Genomic DNA, 19,053 nt, shown 5'->3' with positions numbered 1-19,053 from the left:
CTAACCTAACCTAACCTAACCTAACCTAACCTAACCTAACCTAACCTAACCTAACCTAACCTAACCTAACCTAACCTAACCTAACCTAACCTAACCTAACCTAACCTAACCTAACCTAACCTAACCTAACCTAACCTAACCTAACCTAACCTAACCTAACCTAACCTAACCTAACCTAACCTAACCTAACCTAACCTAACCTAACCTAACCTAACCTAACCTAACCTACTAACCTAACCTAACCTAACCTAACCTAACCTAACCTAACCAACCTAACCTAACCTAACCTAACCTAACTAACCTAACCTAACCTAACCTAACCTAACCTAACCTAACCTAACCTAACCTAACCTAACCTAACCTAACCTAACCTAACCTAACCTAACCTAACCTAACCTAACCTAACCTAACCTAACCTAACCTAACCTAACCTAACCTAACCTAACCTAACCTAACCTAACCTAACCTAACCTAACCTAACCTAACCTAACCTAACCTAACCTAACCTAACCTAACCTAACCTAACCTAACCTAACCTAACCTAACCTAACCTAACCTAACCTAACCTAACCTAACCTAACCTAACCTAACCTAACCTAACCTAACCTAACCTAACCTAACCTAACCTAACCTAACCTAACCTAACCTAACCTAACCTAACCTAACCTAACCTAACCTAACCTAACCTAACCTAACCTAACCTAACCTAACCTAACCTAACCTAACCTAACCTAACCTAACCTAACCTAACCTAACCTAACCTAACCTAACCTAACCTAACCTAACCTAACCTAACCTAACCTAACCTAACCTAACCTAACCTAACCTAACCTAACCTAACCTAACCTAACCTAACCTAACCTAACCTAACCTAACCTAACCTAACCTAACCTAACCTAACCTAACCTAACCTAACCTAACCTAACCTAACCTAACCTAACTAACCTAACCTAACCTAACCTAACCTAACCTAACCTAACCTAACCTAACCTAACCTAACCTAACCTAACCTAACCTAACCTAACCTAACCTAACCTAACCTAACCTAACCTAACCTAACCTAACCTAACCTAACCTAACCTAACCTAACCTAACCTAACCTAACCTAACCTAACCTAACCTAACCTAACCTAACCTAACTAACCTAACCTAACCTAACCTAACCTAACCTAACCTAACCTAATCTAACCTAACCTAACCTAACCTAACCTAACCTAACCTAACCTAACCTAACCTAACCTAACCTAACCTAACCTAACCTAACCTAACCTAACCTAACCTAACCTAACCTAACCTAACCTAACCTAACCTAACCTAACCTAACCTAACCTAACCTAACCTAACCTAACCTAACCTAACCTAACCTAACCTAACCTAACCTAACCTAACCTAACCTAACCTAACCTAACCTAACCTAACCTAACCTAACCTAACCTAACCTAACCTAACCTAACCTAACCTAACCTAACCTAACCTAACCTAACCTAACCTAACCTAACCTAACCTAACCTAACCTAACCTAACCTAACCTAACCTAACACTAACCTAACCTAACCTAACCTAACCTGACCTAACCTGACCTGACCTAACCTGACCTAACCTGACCTGACCTGACCTGACCTGACCTGACCTACCTGACCTGACCTGACCTGACCTGACCTGACCTGACCTGACCTGACCTGACCTGACCTGACCTGACCTGACCTGACCTGACCTGACCTGACCTGACCTGACCTGACCTGACCTGACCTGACCTGACCTGACCTGACCTGACCTGACCTGACCTGACCTGACCTGACCTGACCTGACCTGACCTGACCTGACCTGACCTGACCTGACCTGACCTGACCTGACCTGACCTGACCTGACCTGACCTGACCTGACCTGACCTGACCTGACCTGACCTGACCTGACCTGACCTGACCTGACCTGACCTGACCTGACCTGACCTGACCTGACCTGACCTGACCTGACCTGACCTGACCTGACCTGACCTGACCTGACCTGACCTGACCTGACCTGACCTGACCTGACCTGACCTGACCTGACCTGACCTGACCTGACCTGACCTGACCTGACCTGACCTGACCTGACCTGACCTGACCTGACCTGACCTAACCTAACCTAACCTAACCTAACCTAACCTAACCTTACCTAACCTAACCTAACCTAACCTAACCTAACCTAACCTAACCTAACCTAACCTAACCTAACCTAACCTAACCTAACCTAACCTAACCTAACCTGACCTGACCTGACCTGACCTGACCTGACCTGACCTGACCTGACCTGACCTGACCTGACCTGACCTGACCTGACCTGACCTGACCTGACCTGACCTGACCTGACCTGACCTGACCTGACCTGACCTGACCTGACCTGACCTGACCTGACCTGACCTGACCTGACCTGACCTGACCTGACCTGACCTGACCTGACCTGACCTGACCTGACCTGACCTGACCTGACCTGACCTGACCTGACCTGACCTGACCTGACCTGACCTGACCTGACCTGACCTGACCTGACCTGACCTGACCTGACCTGACCTGACCTGACCTGACCTGACCTGACCTGACCTGACCTGACCTGACCTGACTTGACCTGACCTGACCTGACCTGACCTGACCTGACCTGACCTGACCTGACCTGACCTGACCTGACCTGACCTGACCTGACCTGACCTGACCTGACCTGACCTGACCTGACCTGACCTGACCTGACCTGACCTGACCTAACCTTGTCCCAAGTCTTGAGAAGTTCTTGTCCCAAGTCTTGAGAAGTTCATGTCCCAAGTCTTGAGATGTCACTTGTCCCAAGTCTTGAGAAGTCCTTGTCCCAAGTCTTGAGAAGTCTTGATAAGTTCTTGTCCCAAGTCTTGAGAAGTCACTCGTCCCAAGTCTTGAGACGTTCTTGTCCCAAGTCTTGAGAAGTTCATGTCCCAAGTCTTGAGAATTCACTCGTCCCAAGTCTTCAGAAGTTATTGTCCCAAGTATTGAGAAGTCACTCGTCCCAAGTGGCGTGAAACGCGAAGAAAACTAAGAAAAATCGAAATTTTCGAAAACAATTTGAATTCAGCTAAGATGGGTGAGGCACAGCCCTAAAAAAGCAGACAACACTTGGGACAAGAACTTCTCAAGACTTGATACAAGAACTTCTCAAGACTTGGGACAAGAACTTTTCAAGTTTTTCTTAGAATTTTCCGAACTTGTACCAAAAACTAAGTTTTTGGCAAAGTTCGAAGAAATTCTCAGTTCTACCTAGAGTGTATGGAAGGAATTCAGGATTCCTAAATGATAACATTATTCAAAATAAAAAAGTCTTTATTATGCAAAAAAATTCTGTTTGTACATCAGTTTACAAAATATAATTCATTCACTTATTTCATCTTCTTAATCTCGACTGGAAAAAAGTATCATCACCTGAACAAAATCAAAAAACAAACATTAATTTCAATCAAAGCAAATAAAATTAACTGAAAACAAAATAAATATATTCTGCGTAGGACTTCTCAAGACTTGGGACAAGTGACTTCTCAAGACTTGGGACAAGTGACTTCTCAAGACTTGGGACAAGGACTTCTCAAGACTTGGGACAAGGGACTTCTCAAGACTTGGGACAAGGGACTTCTCAAGACTTGGGACAAAAACTTCTCAAGACTTGGGACGAGTGACTTCTCAAAACTTGGAACGAGTGACTTCTCAAGACCTGGGACAAGTGACTTCTCAAGACTTAGGACAAGTGACTTCTCAAGACTTGGGACAAGAACTTCTCAAGACTTGGGACAAGAACTTCTCAAGACTTGGGACAAGAACTTTGCAAGACTTGGGACGAGTGACTTCTCAAGACTTAGGACAAGTGACTTCTCAAGACTTGGGACAAGAACTTCTCAAGACTTGGGACAAGTGACTTCTCAAGACTTGGGACAAGAACTTCTCAAGACTTGGGACGAGTGACTTGTCAAGAACTGGGACAAGTGACTTCTCAAGACTTGGGACAAGAACTTCTCAAGACTTGGGACAAGTGACTTCTCAAGACTTGGGACAAGAACTTCTCAAGACTTGGGACGAGTGACTTCTAAAAACTTGGAACGAGTGACTTCTCAAGAACTGGGACAAGTGACTTCTCAAGACTTGGGACAAGAACTTCTCAAGACTTGGGACAAGGACTTCTCAAGACTTGCGACAAGTGACTTCTCAAGACTTGGGAGTCTAGTCATGATAAGGATGGGACAGGTCAAATTTAGAAGGAAAAATTTTCAAATTTTTCGAAAAATCAAAAAACGCTGCAAACCTTCTGAAATGCGCACAAAAACCAAAAATTTTCGGAAAATTCGGAAAAAAATTAAAAGTTGAAAATTTTCAAAAATTCTTAGTTTTGTGCGCTTTTTGGACGATTTGCCACGTTTTTCGATTTTTCGAAATTTTTCGAAAAAATTGAAATTTCTCAAATGGGTACCCCTTTGAGAATTTTCAAAAATTTTCGAAATTTTAAAAAAATTAAAAACGACTGCAAATGGCGCGAAACGCGAAGAAAACTAAGAATTTTCGAAAAAATTTGAATTCAGCTATGACAGGTGAGGCACAGCCCTAAACAAGCAGACAAGACTTTGGACAATAACTTCTCAAGACTTGGGACGAGTGACTTGTCAAGACTTAGGACAAGTGACTTCTCAAGACTTGGGACAAGAACTTCTCAAGACTTGGGACAAGAACTTCTCAAGACTTGGGACAAGAACTTTGCAAGACTTGGGACGAGTGACTTCTCAAGACTTAGGACAAGTGACTTCTCAAGACTTGGGACAAGAACTTCTCAAGACTTGGGACAAGTGACTTCTCAAGACTTGGGACAAGAACTTCTCAAGACTTGGGACAAGAACTTCTCAAGACTTGGGACAAGTGACTTCTCAAGACTTGGGACAAGTGACTTCTCAAGACTTGGGACAAGAACTTCTCAAGACTTAGGGACAAGGACTTCTCAAGACTTGGGACAAGTGACTTCTCAAGACTTGGGAATCTAGTCCTGATAAGGATGGGACAGGTCAAATTTAGAAGGAAAAATTTTCAAATTTTTCGAAAAATAAAAAAACGCTACAAACCTTCTCAAATGCGCACAAAACCAAAAATTTTCGGAAAATTCGGAAAAAAATTAAAAGTTGAAAATTTTCAAAAATTCTTAGTTTTGTGCGCTTTTTGGACGATTTGCGACGTTTTTCGATTTTTCGAAATTTTTCGAAAAAATTGAAATTTCTCAAAGGGGTACCCCTTTGAGAATTTTCAAATTTTTTCGAAATTTTAAAAAAATTAAAAACGACTGCAAATGGCGCGAAACGCGAAGAAAACTAAGGATTTTCGAAAAAATTTGAATTCAGCTAAGACAGGTGAGGCACAGCCCTAAACAAGCAGACAAGACTTGGGACAATAACTTCTCAAGACTTGGGACGAGTGACTTGTCAAGACTTGGGACAAGAACTTCTCAAGACTTGGGACAAGAACGTCTCAAGACTTGGGACGAGTGACTTCTCAAGACTTGGGAAAAGAACCTCTCAAGACTTGGGACAAGTGACTTCTCAAGACTTGGGACAAGAACTTCTCAAGACTTGGGACAAGAACTTCTCAAGACTTGGGACAAGAACTTCTCAAGACTTGGGACAAGTGACTTCTCAAGACTTGGGACAAGAACTTCTCAAGACTTGGGACAAGAACTTCTCAAGACTTGGGACAAGTGACTTCTCAAGACTTGGGACAAGTGACTTCTCAAGACTTGGGACAAGAACTTCTCAAGACTTAGGGACAAGGACTTCTCAAGACTTGGGACAAGTGACTTCTCAAGACTTGGGAGTCTAGTCCTGATAAGGATGGGACAGGTCAAATTTAGAAGGAAAAATTTTCAAATTTTTCGAAAAATCAAAAAATGCTGCAAACCTTCTGAAATGCGCACAAAACCAAAAATTTTCGGAATATTCGGAAAAAAATTAAAAGTTGAAATTTTTCAAAAATTCTTAGTTTTGTGCGCTTTTTGGACGATTTGCTACGTTTTTCGATTTTTTGAAATTTTTCGAAAAAATTGAAATTTCTCAAAGGGGTACCCCTTTGAGAATTTTCAAAAATTTTCGAAATTTTAAAAAAATTAAAAACGACTGCAAATGGCGCGAAACGCGAAGAAAACTAAGAATTTTCGAAAAAAATTGAATTCAATTAAGACAGGTGAGGCACAGCCCTAAACAAGCAGACAAGACTTGGGACAATAACTTCTCAAGACTTGGGACGAGTGACTTGTCAAGACTTGGGACAAGAACTTCTCAAGACTTGGGACAAGAACTTCTCAAGACTTGGGACAACTTCTCAAGACTTGGGACAAGAACTTCTCAAGACTTGGGACAAGAACTTCTCAAGACTTGGGACAAGTGACTTCTCAAGACTTGGGACAAGAACTTCTCAAGACTTGGGACAAGAACTTCTCAAGACTTGGGACAAGTGACTTCTCAAGACTTGGGACAAGAACTTCTCAAGACTTGGGACAAGAACTTCTCAAGACTTGGGACAAGAACTTCTCAAGACTTGGGACAAGTGACTTCTCAAGACTTGGGACAAGAACTTCTCAAGACTTGGGACAAGAACTTCTCAAGACTTGGGACAAGTGACTTCTCAAGACTTGGGACAAGTGACTTCTCAAGACTTGGGACAAGAACTTCTCAAGACTTAGGGACAAGGACTTCTCAAGACTTGGGACAAGTGACTTCTCAAGACTTGGGAATCTAGTCCTGATAAGGATGGGACAGGTCAAATTTAGAAGGAAAAATTTTCAAATTTTTCGAAAAATCAAAAAATGCTGCAAACCTTCTGAAATGCGCACAAAACCAAAAATTTTCGGAATATTCGGAAAAAAATTAAAAGTTGAAAATTTTCAAAAATTCTTAGTTTTGTGCGCTTTTTGGACGATTTGCTACGTTTTTCGATTATTTGAAATTTTTCGAAAAAATTGAAATTTCTCAAAGGGGTACCCCTTTGAGAATTTTCAAATTTTTTCGAAATTTTAAAAAAATTAAAAACGACTGCAAATGGCGCGAAACGCGAAGAAAACTAAGAATTTTCTAAAAAATTTGAATTCAGCTAAGACAGGTGAGGCACAGCCCTAAACAAGCAGACAAGACTTGGGACAATAACTTCTCAAGACTTGGGACGAGTGACTTGTCAAGACTTGGGACAAGAACTTCTCAAGACTTGGGACAAGAACGTCTCAAGACTTGGGACGAGTGACTTCTCAAGACTTGGGAAAAGAACTTCTCAAGACTTGGGACAAGTGACTTCTCAAGACTTGGGACAAGAACTTCTCAAGACTTGGGACAAGAACTTCTCAAGACTTGGGACAAGAACTTCTCAAGACTTGGGACAAGTGACTTCTCAAGACTTGGGACAAGAACTTCTCAAGACTTGGGACAAGAACTTCTCAAGACTTGGGACAAGTGACTTCTCAAGACTTGGGACAAGTGACTTCTCAAGACTTGGGACAAGAACTTCTCAAGACTTGGGACAAGGACTTCTCAAGACTTGGGACAAGTGACTTCTCAAGACTTGGGAGTCTAGTCCTGATAGGGATGGGACAGGTCAAATTTAGAAGGAAAAATTTTAAAAAAATTAAAAACGACTGCAAATGGCGCGAAACGCGAAGAAAACTAAGGATTTTCGAAAAAATTTGAATTCAGCTAAGACAGGTGAGGCACAGCCCTAAACAAGCAGACAAGACTTGGGACAATAACTTCTCAAGACTTGGGACGAGTGACTTGTCAAGACTTGGGACAAGAACTTCTCAAGACTTGGGACAAGAACGTCTCAAGACTTGGGACGAGTGACTTCTCAAGACTTGGGAAAAGAACTTCTCAAGACTTGGGACAAGTGACTTCTCAAGACTTGGGACAAGAACTTCTCAAGACTTGGGACAAGAACTTCTCAAGACTTGGGACAAGAACTTCTCAAGACTTGGGACAAGTGACTTCTCAAGACTTGGGACAAGAACTTCTCAAGACTTGGGACAAGAACTTCTCAAGACTTGGGACAAGTGACTTCTCAAGACTTGGGACAAGAACTTCTCAAGACTTAGGACAAGTGACTTCTCAAGACTTGGGACAAGAACTTCTCAAGACTTGGGACAAGAACTTCTCAAGACTTGGGACAAGAACTTCTCAAGACTTGGGACGAGTGACTTCTCAAGACTTAGGACAAGTGACTTCTCAAGACTTGGGACAAGAACTTCTCAAGACTTGGGACAAGTGACTTCTCAAGACTTGGGACAAGAACTTCTCAAGACTTGGGACGAGTGACTTCTCAAAACTTGGAACGAGTGACTTCTCAGGACTTGGGACAAGTGACTTCTCAAGACTTGGGACAAGAACTTCTCAAGACTTGGGACAAGGACTTCTCAAGACTTGGGACAAGTGACTTCTCAAGACTTGGGAGTCTAGTCCTGATAAGGATGGGACAGGTCAAATTTAGAAGGAAAAATTTTCAAATTTTTCAAAAAATCAAAAACCGCTGCAAACCTTCTGAAATGCGCACAAAACCAAAAATTTTCGGAATATTCGGAAAAAAATTAAAAGTTGAAATTTTTCAAAAATTCTTAGTTTTGTGCGCTTTTTGGACGATTTGCCACGTTTTTCGATTTTTCGAAATTTTTCGAAAAAATTGAAATTTCTCAAAGGGGTACCCCTTTGAGAATTTTCAAAAATTTTCGAAATTTTAAAAAAATTAAAAACGACTGCAAATGGCGCGAAACGCGAAGAAAACTAAGAATTTTCGAAAAAATTTCAATTCAGCTAAGACAGGTGAGGCACAGCCCTAAACAAGCAGACAAGACTTGGGACAATAACTTCTCAAGACTTGGGACGAGTGACTTGTCAAGACTTGGGACAAGAACTTGTCAAGACTTGGGACAAGCACTTCTCAAGACTTGGGACAAGAACTTCTCAAGACTTGGGACAAGAACTTCTCAAGACTTGGGACAAGAACTTCTCAAGACTTGGGACGAGTGACTTCTCAAGACTTGGGACAAGTGACTTCTCAAGACTTGGGACAAGAACTTCTCAAGACTTGGGACAAGTGACTTCTCAAGACTTGGGACAAGAACTTCTCAAGACTTGGGACGAGAACTTCTCAAGACTTGGGACAAGTGACTTCTCAAGACTTGGGACAAGTGACTTCTCAAGACTTGGGACAAGAACTTCTCAAGACTTGCGACAAGGACTTCTCAAGACTTGGGACAAGTGACTTCTCAAGACTTGGGAGTCTAGTCCTGATAAGGATGGGACAGGTCAAATTTAGAAGGAAAAATTTTCAAATTTTTCGAAAAATCAAAAAACGCTGCAAACCTTCTGAAATGCGCACAAAACCAAAAATTTTCGGAATATTCGGAAAAAAATTAAAAGTTGAAATTTTTCAAAAATTCTTAGTTTTGTGCGCTTTTTGGACGATTTGCCACGTTTTTCGATTTTTCGAAATTTTTCGAAAAAATTGAAATTTCTCAAAGGGGTACCCCTTTGAGAATTTTCAAAAATTTTCGAAATTTTAAAAAAATTAAAAAAGACTGCAAATGGCGCGAAACGCGAAGAAAACTAAGAATTTTCGAAAAAATTTGAATTCAGCTAAGACAGGTGAGGCACAGCCCTAAACAAGCAGACAAGACTTGGGACAATAACTTCTCAAGACTTGGGACGAGTGACTTGTCAAGACTTGGGACAAGCACTTCTCAAGACTTGGGACAAGAACTTCTCAAGACTTGGGACAAGAACTTCTCAAGACTTGGGACAAGAACTTCTCAAGACTTGGGACGAGTGACTTCTCAAGACTTGGGACAAGTGTCTTCTCAAGACTTGGGACAAGAACTTCTCAAGACTTGGGACGAGTGACTTCTCAAGACTTGGCACAAGAACTTCTCAAGACTTGGGACAAGTGACTTCTCAAGACTTGGCACAAGAACTTCTCAAGACTTGGGACAAGTGACTTCTCAAGACTTGGGACAAGTGACTTCTCAAGACTTAGGACAAGAACTTCTCAAGACTTGGGACAAGGACTTCTCAAGACTTGGGACAAGTGACTTCTCAAGACTTGGGAGTCTAGTCCTGATAAGGATGGGACAGGTCAAATTTAGAAGGAAAAATTTTCAAATTTTTCGAAAAATCAAAAAACGCTGCAAACCTTCTGAAATGCGCACAAAACCAAAAATTTTCGGAATATTCGGAAAAAAATTAAAAGTTGAAATTTTTCAAAAATTCTTATTTTTGTGCGCTTTTTGGACGATTTGCCACGTTTTTCGATTTTTCGAAATTTTTCGAAAAAATTGAAATTTCTCAAAGGGGTACCCCTTTGAGAATTTTCAAAATTTTTCGAAATTTTAAAAAAATTAAAAACGACTGCAAATGGCGCGAAACGCGAAGAAAACTAAGAATTTTCGAAAAAATTTGAATTCAGCTAAGACAGGTGAGGCACAGCCCTAAACAAGCAGACAAGACTTGGGACAATAACTTCTCAAGACTTGGGACGAGTGACTTGTCAAGACTTGGGACAAGAACTTCTCAAGACTTGGGACAAGAACTTCTCAAGACTTGGGACAAGAACTTCTCAAGACTTGGGACAAGAACTTCTCAAGACTTGGGACAAGAACTTCTCAAGACTTGGGACAAGTGACTTCTCAAGACTTGGGACAAGAACTTCTCAAGACTTGGGACGAGTGACTTCTCAAAACTTGGAACGAGTGACTTCTCAGGACTTGGGACAAGTGACTTCTCAAGACTTGGGACAAGAACTTCTCAAGACTTGGGACAAGGACTTCTCAAGACTTGGGACAAGTGACTTCTCAAGACTTGGGAGTCTAGTCCTGATAAGGATGGGACAGGTCAAATTTAGAAGGAAAAATTTTCAATTTTTTCGAAAAATCAAAAAACGCTGCAAACCTTCTGAAATGCGCACAAAACCAAAAATTTTCGGAATATTCGGAAAAAAATTAAAAGTTGAAATTTTTCAAAAATTCTTAGTTTTGTGCGCTTTTTGGACGATTTGCTACGTTTTTCGATTTTTTTAAATTTTTCGAAAAAATTGAAATTTCTCAAAGGGGTACCCCTTTGAGAATTTTCAAAATTTTTCGAAATTTTAAAAAAATTAAAAACGACTGCAAATGGCGCGAAACGCGAAGAAAACTAAGAATTTTCAAAAAAATTTGAATTCAGCTAAGACAGGTGAGGCACAGCCCTAAACAAGCAGACAAGACTTGGGACAATAACTTCTCAAGACTTGGGACGAGTGACTTGTCAAGACTTAGGACAAGTGACTTCTCAAGACTTGGGACAAGAACTTCTCAAGACTTGGGACAAGAACTTCTCAAGACTTGGGACAAGAACTTCTCAAGACTTGGGACGAGTGACTTCTCAAGACTTAGGACAAGTGACTTCTCAAGACTTGGGACAAGAACTTCTCAAGACTTGGGACAAGTGACTTCTCAAGACTTGGGACAAGAACTTCTCAAGACTTGGGACGAGTGACTTCTCAAAACTTGGAACGAGTGACTTCTCAGGACTTGGGACAAGTGACTTCTCAAGACTTGGGACAAGAACTTCTCAAGACTTGGGACAAGGACTTCTCAAGACTTGGGACAAGTGACTTCTCAAGACTTGGGAGTCTAGTCCTGATAAGGATGGGACAGGTCAAATTTAGAAGGAAAAATTTTCAAATTTTTCAAAAAATCAAAAAACGCTGCAAACCTTCTGAAATGCGCACAAAACCAAAAATTTTCGGAATATTCGGAAAAAAAATTAAAAGTTGAAATTTTTCAAAAATTCTTAGTTTTGTGCGCTTTTTGGACGATTTGCCACGTTTTTCGATTTTTCGAAATTTTTCGAAAAAATTGAAATTTCTCAAAGGGGTACCCCTTTGAGAATTTTCAAAATTTTTCGAAATTTTAAAAAAATTAAAAACGACTGCAAATGGCGCGAAACGCGAAGAAAACTAAGAATTTTCGAAAAATTTGAATTCAGCTAAGACAGGTGAGGCACAGCCCTAAACAAGCAGACAAGACTTGGGACAATAACTTCTCAAGACTTGGGACGAGTGACTTGTCAAGACTTGGGACAAGCACTTCTCAAGACTTGGGACAAGAACTTCTCAAGACTTGGGACAAGAACTTCTCAAGACTTGGGACAAGAACTTCTCAAGACTTGGGACGAGTGACTTCTGAAGACTTGGGACAAGTGACTTCTCAAGACTTGGGACAAGAACTTCTCAAGACTTGGGACAAGTGACTTCTCAAGACTTGGGACAAGAACTTCTCAAGACTTGGGACAAGAACTTCTCAAGACTTGGGACGAGTGACTTCTCAAGACTTAGGACAAGTGACTTCTCAAGACTTGGGACAAGAACTTCTCAAGACTTGGGACAAGTGACTTCTCAAGACTTGGGACAAGAACTTCTCAAGACTTGGGACGAGTGACTTCTCAAAACTTGGAACGAGTGACTTCTCAGGACTTGGGACAAGTGACTTCTCAAGACTTGGGACAAGAACTTCTCAAGACTTGGGACAAGGACTTCTCAAGACTTGGGACAAGTGACTTCTCAAGACTTGGGACAAGAACTTCTCAAGACTTGGGACGAGTGACTTCTCAAGACTTGGGACAAGTGACTTCTCAAGACTTGGGACAAGAACTTCTCAAGACTTGGGACAAGAACTTCTCAAGACTTGGGACAAGTGACTTCTCAAGACTTGGGACTTGTCAAGACTTGGGACAAGAACTTCTCAAGACTTGGGACAAGAACTTCTCAAGACTTGGGACAAGAACTTCTCAAAACTTGGGACAAGTGACTTCTCAAGACTTGGGACAAGAACTGCTCAAGACTTGGGACAAGTGACTTCTCAAGACTTGGGACAAGTGACTTCTCAAGACTTGGGACAAGAACTTCTCAAGACTTGGGACGAGTGACTTCTCAAGACTTGGGACGAGTGACTTCTCAAGACTTGGGTGTCTAGTCCTGATAGGGATGGGACAGGTCAAATTTAGAAGGAAAATTTTTTGAAATTTTTCGAAAAATCAAAAAACGCTGCAAACCTTCTGAAATGCGCACAAAACCAAAAATTTTCGGAAAATTCGGAAAAAAATTAAAAGTTGAAAATTTTCAAAAATTCTTAGTTTTGTGCGCTTTTTGGACGATTTGCCACGTTTTTCGATTTATCGAAATTTTTCGAAAAAATTGAAATTTCTCAAAGGGGTACCCCTTTGAGAATTTTCAAAATTTTTCGAAATTTTAAAAAAATTAAAAACGACTGCAAATGGCGCGAAACGCGAAGAAAACTAAGAATTTTCGAAAAAATTTGAATTCAGCTGACAGGTGAGGCACAGCCCTAAACAAGCAGACAAGACTTGGGACAATAACTTCTCAAGACTTGGGACGAGTGACTTGTCAAGACTTGGGACAAGAACTTCTCAAGACTTGGGACAAGAACTTCTCAAGACTTGTGATGAGTGACTTCTCAAGACTTGGGACAAGAACTTCTCAAGACTTGGGACAAGAACTTCTCAAGACTTGCGAGGAGTGACTTCTCAAGACTTGGGACAAGAACTTCTCAAGACTTGGGACAAGTGACTTCTCAAGACTTGGGACAAGAACTTCTCAAGACTTGGGACGAGTGACTTCTCAAGACTTGGGACGAGTGACTTCTCAAGACTTGGGACAAGGACTTCTCAAGACTTGGGACAAGTGACTTCTCAAGACTTCGGACAAGAACTTCTCAAGACTTAAAACGAGTGACTTCTCAAGACTTGGGACAAGTGACTTCTCAAGACTTGGGACGAGTGACTTCTCAAGACTTGGGACGAGTGACTTCTCAAGACTTGGGACAAGTGATTTCTCAAGTCTTGGGACAAGGACTTCTCAAGACTTGGGACAAGTGACTTCTCAAGACTTGGGAGTCTAGTCGTGATAGGGATGGGACAGGTCAAATTTAGAAGGAAATTTAGAAGGTAGTCTCGTGTGTGAATCACGTACGTCATTGCTAAAATAAACCCCTGCCTTGTCTTGGAAGTGGAAGTGTCAATGACTGATTTCAAATCAGATTAAAATTTCAAAACTCCTTTGCGTTCGTCGGACTCCGTGAGAGACAATAATAACTCTACATGATCGGAAAAATCAACTACCTTTGCACTACAATAATTTTATTCACCGTCTTTACACAAGCTTATAGATTGTTAAAATCACATAAAATTATAACATTTCAACATATGATATTGTTACATTTTAAAATGACGACATGTTTCGATGTTCATTCCATCATCGTCAGGTCTATCAATTAAAATTAAAAACTGTTGCACTTGCTGCCCTGCGTATACTGATTTGTTCTACCCGTTAGATTTTATTTGTTTAACCTCCAGGCTTCTTCCATTTAATTTTTGAAGACTGCGCCTGGATGTCTTAAATCTGCAAAATCAATTTTAATTTTCATATCCTGATCCTGGCTACTGACATAGGAAATGGAATAATTTTAAAGAATTACTCAATATATCGTAATACAAGCAAAAGAAAAGTAATCACAAAATATTTAAAGTATTATAACATACCGGGTTGTGTGTGAGGTGCGTGTCCGATATTAATCTACCAAATACGTTTAACATAACAAATTCTATAAAATTAATAAACGAAATCCAACAATTGAATTTTCATAATAATAAAATTATACAAATTTGTTCTTTTGACATCAATAATATGTATACAAATATTCCAACAATCATGCTACGAGATATTGTAAGAGATATTCTAAATAGACAGAATATAAATACAGATCTAATAAATGAAATTACAAATATAACTAACATTATTATTAACCAAAATTATTTCCAATTCAACAATGAATATTGGAAACAAGAAACAGGGTTACCCATGGGAGCTCCAACCTCGAGCATATTATCTGAAATATTCTTACAATATCTCGAGCATGATTATATAGTAAATATATTAAACAAATATCAAATCAAATACTATAGTAGATATGTTGATGATATACTCATGATTTTTGATGCAAAAAATACAAATATAAAAAATGTTTTAAATGAATTTAACAACATAAATCAAAATATACAATTCACTTTAGAAACAGAACAAAATAACAAATTAAATTATTTAGATCTAACTATAATACGAAACGAAAACAACTCTGAATTCAAAATATACAGAAAACCTACAAATACAAGCACCATAATTCATGCCTCTTCATGCCATCCAAATGAACATTAACAAATGGCTATTAATTACTTAATAAACCGAAAAAATACATATCCCATGACCACAATAAACAAACAAATTGAATGTAACATAATAAAACAAATTCTAATAGAAAACGGATATAATAATTATGAATTAAAACCCAAAAATAAAATAAACAATGTAAACAACATAAATGAAGACAAAAACGAAAATAAACAAAACAAATGGGCCACATTCACATATATAGGAAAAGAAACCAAATATATAACAAAAACATTTAAAACAAATAACAAAAATAGCATTTAGAACAAAAAACACAATAAAAAACATCTTGAAACAAAAGCCACAAATAGACACAACAAATCAATACGAAAAACCAGGCATATATAGGTTAAAATGCAATGATTGCCCGTTAACCTATATAGGCCAAACCGGACGCACCTTTAGTCAAAGATACAAAGAGCATATTACAGCAATTAAACACAATAAAGATCATTCAGCATATGCAAAGCATATATTAAACACAGGACATACATACAACAAAATAGAACAAACAATGGACATTATAAAAATAATACAAAACAAGCGACATAGAGACACCATAGAAAAATATCATATACAAAGAACACATAAACAAAATCTTGCATTAAACGACAGTAACATCTACACGAACAATCCGATATTTAACATTCTACAGTCCATCGACCCAACCCCCTAAACAACTTTCACCCAATATATATAGCCATACACGATACTCACAGCTTAGTTGCAGTCTACAGCTCCGTAATATCGGACACGCACCTCACACACAACCCGGTATGTTATAATACTTTAAATATTTTGTGATTACTTTTCTTTTGCTTGTATTACGATATATTGAGTAATTCTTTAAAATTATTCCATTTCCTATGTCAGTAGCCAGGATCAGGATATGAAAATTAAAATTGATTTTGCAGATTTAAGACATCCAGGCGCAGTCTTCAAAAATTAAACGGAAGAAGCCTGGAGGTTAAACAAATAAAATCTATCGGGTAGAACAAATCAGTATACGCAGGGCAGCAAGTGCAACAGTTTTTAATTTTAATTGATAGACCTGACGATGATGGAATGAACATCGAAACATGTCGTCATTTTAAAATGTAACAATATCATATGTTGAAATGTTATAATTTTATGTGATTTTAACAATCTATAAGCTTGTGTAAAGACGGTGAATAAAATTATTGTATTGAAGAACACAAGCATGACGCAATTAAGATATAAGTTACCTTTGCACGTTGCACCAAGTACTACACCATACGCCATTCAAAGTAAGGTGATGAACGATACCGCAACACACACAAAGAGCCATTCGCCTCGAGTCCCCTCCAGAACAGGCCGCATCCACTCGTACGTGTCCGATGCACTGGCGTACATGAAACACAAACACAGATTATAAGTCAAACATACCAACCAGCAATCGCCAATGCTCAGAACTTGGATCCATAAAATGGAAAGAAAACAACACACTCGCACCATAATTTAACTGTATCACCCTTTTTTAAGTTAAAAGGGGGAGGCTCTTAGTGTCATTACATCCACCGGCAATCCCATTTTACGTAAACTGGATGTAAATGATCAATGATAAGGAGATATAAATACAATACCAATTTCAAAAGAATCAAACATGAGCATACATTTACAAAGTTCAAAACCACGACAACGAAGACTCAACCAATCTGACTCAAGTGATATCTCAACCTCTCACAAGAAATAAATAAAACACTCTCTCAAAAAAAAAGAAACTCGCCCTCAGTCTCTCACCGAGAGATAGGGAAGCTACCTTACCTATCCTGGAAATCCTCTTTCTTGGCCAAATTAAAATACCAATGCCAAACACATAAAATGAAGGCAGAGCTACCTCCAATGGAAAACATGGTAGAATACTATTATTATTATTATTCAGTGTTCTGTCTTACGACAAGTCCTTCAAACTGTGAAACTTGTTACAATGCAGATATCAAAACATCTTGTAAACATAAACAAGTGCATGTGCATGGTGGAATATTTCGCTATCTTGCCAAAGAATTTGATTGTGTGAATCATGAATTAGCACATTTCATAATCATATTTCTCGTATACTTACACAATGCATGTCAAGTAGACACAGAGATAAATCTCTCGCAGACATGAGGTCCTTCGTGATAACAGCCGATTGATTTCCTGTCGTCATATCAGTGAGCCAGCAAAGTGTTTCTGCACATACTCCACTCTTTTCCTGGCAAGCAGTAGTCATGTCAGGTGACGCATCCTTCAACCTCAGTAAAGTCCCATGGATCAATCAAGCTTCTTCTCTGCAGCTATTACCAGAAAAAAAATTCAATCACATTCAACACATCACCTAATTTAAAGGTTTCATAACCGATCCCCTTGCTCAAAATTAACCAAAAGCACAGAAAATATCCCAGCAGCTCCGGTCACTGTGCACAATACTCACACGTCAACAAAACTAAATTCCTTACCTTCGCAATTAATCACTTATTAATTAGTAAACACATCACATTAAAGGCTCCACAGCACTACACACATCACACATGTAACAAAACCACTCATTAACAAAACCTTATCACAAATAGTCACCACCCTCGTCTACAAGCTATACCTAACCTCCAATTTTGATGTCCTATGAACAATATATTCACTAGAGAATCATGAATGCCTCTAGCATACCACAGATACAGCAATTATGCCAATCTCTCACCGCACATAGGTCTTTCAACATATCAAATCTCACATTTAAGTTCACAACATCTGAAGTACCTAATAAAATTGGACAGACTCATCTCTCTCACACGACAACCACATCAAATACATTCTAATGCTCATGTACTCACACAACGAATGCCTCGTTCAGACTGATATCAGTTTCTTGCGGATACGATGTTCCTTCTTTGTCCCAGCAGGTTTAATCTTCTGACATCAAGTCGGTCCGCCAACTGTTACCGCACGTACTTCAATGCTTGTCTGGCTGGCAGTACGCAGGTCACGTGACAAACAGCATGGTGCTCAGTAGAATCTGAAGGATCATTCTGTTTCTCGTAATCTGCTACTCCCAGAAAGAGAAAATACAGTCACATTCAAGAAATCAAGACATCACACTCTTCTAAGAGCACACAGTTTTACTTCACCAAGCAGTTAACACTCCTACCTTAGCCAATGAACAAGCACCTTCCATTTTCAGAAGACAAATTCTGTCAAGTTCATTACAAACCCATTCACAAGTTAACTTTAAATACGGGTCACGACAGTGTCACAACCAGCGACCTGACAAATTCTGAACTCCCTCACTCACAGATTCATACTGGAGCCTTTCTTTCCTCCCCCCCCAGCAAATTTAAAGCATTCGCCAAGTGGGCCATTATTCCACACGTCATAATACTGCAACTACAAACTCTACAACTCACACACATCACGTCAGTCCCACGCAACTTCTGTTGCCACTGATGTTGATCGCTGTCTCCAAGATACACGGCTCCCTCTCCTCGTGCCCCATTATGACAGCAAGGGAGTCTACAAACACCAGTCGGTCCATGCCCCTCAGGTTCGCCTGTTTTGATGTCATGGAGAAAGGACCTAAATGAAAGATTAAGAAATGGCAAGCCACTACAACACACCCAACATCTGTAGCACTTCTACTACTAAGGTGAATTCAACCGACAAGGGGCAAGAGGTAGCCGTAGCAATTAGATTTTTTTTCCATATCACCATCAGTAATGCCACTTTATCATACCTTCTGGAAGCAAAGGTGGAAACTTCACCATCAGTAATATAAATTGTT

General features: G+C 39.6%; 1 protein-coding gene across 1 annotated transcript in view; it reads right to left on the bottom strand.

Moving 5' to 3' along the window:
* Positions 1-3,302: 3,302 nt before the first annotated feature.
* The window catches only part of LOC147874700 (peroxisomal multifunctional enzyme type 2-like), a 33,019-nt gene continuing 17,268 nt past the window's right edge, over positions 3,303-19,053 (bottom strand). Inside the window, exons 17-21 of the mRNA XM_087344593.1 lie at positions 18,680-18,848; positions 18,110-18,321; positions 17,362-17,575; positions 16,505-16,641; positions 3,303-3,422 (exon numbers count right to left, since the gene is read on the bottom strand). The gene's annotated coding sequence lies outside the window, so the exon portion shown is untranslated. The remainder of the gene's footprint in view (positions 3,423-16,504; positions 16,642-17,361; positions 17,576-18,109; positions 18,322-18,679; positions 18,849-19,053) is intronic.

The sequence above is a fragment of the Zootermopsis nevadensis genome, unplaced genomic scaffold, assembly GCF_977971745.1.
Source record: "Zootermopsis nevadensis isolate Lab colony 2312 unplaced genomic scaffold, Znev_1.0 Znev_ptg000007l, whole genome shotgun sequence".
NCBI classification, from domain to species: Eukaryota; Metazoa; Arthropoda; class Insecta; order Blattodea; family Termopsidae; genus Zootermopsis; species Zootermopsis nevadensis.
Note: the sequence above shows the minus strand (reverse complement) of the source record. Positions and strands in the feature narration are given on the sequence as shown.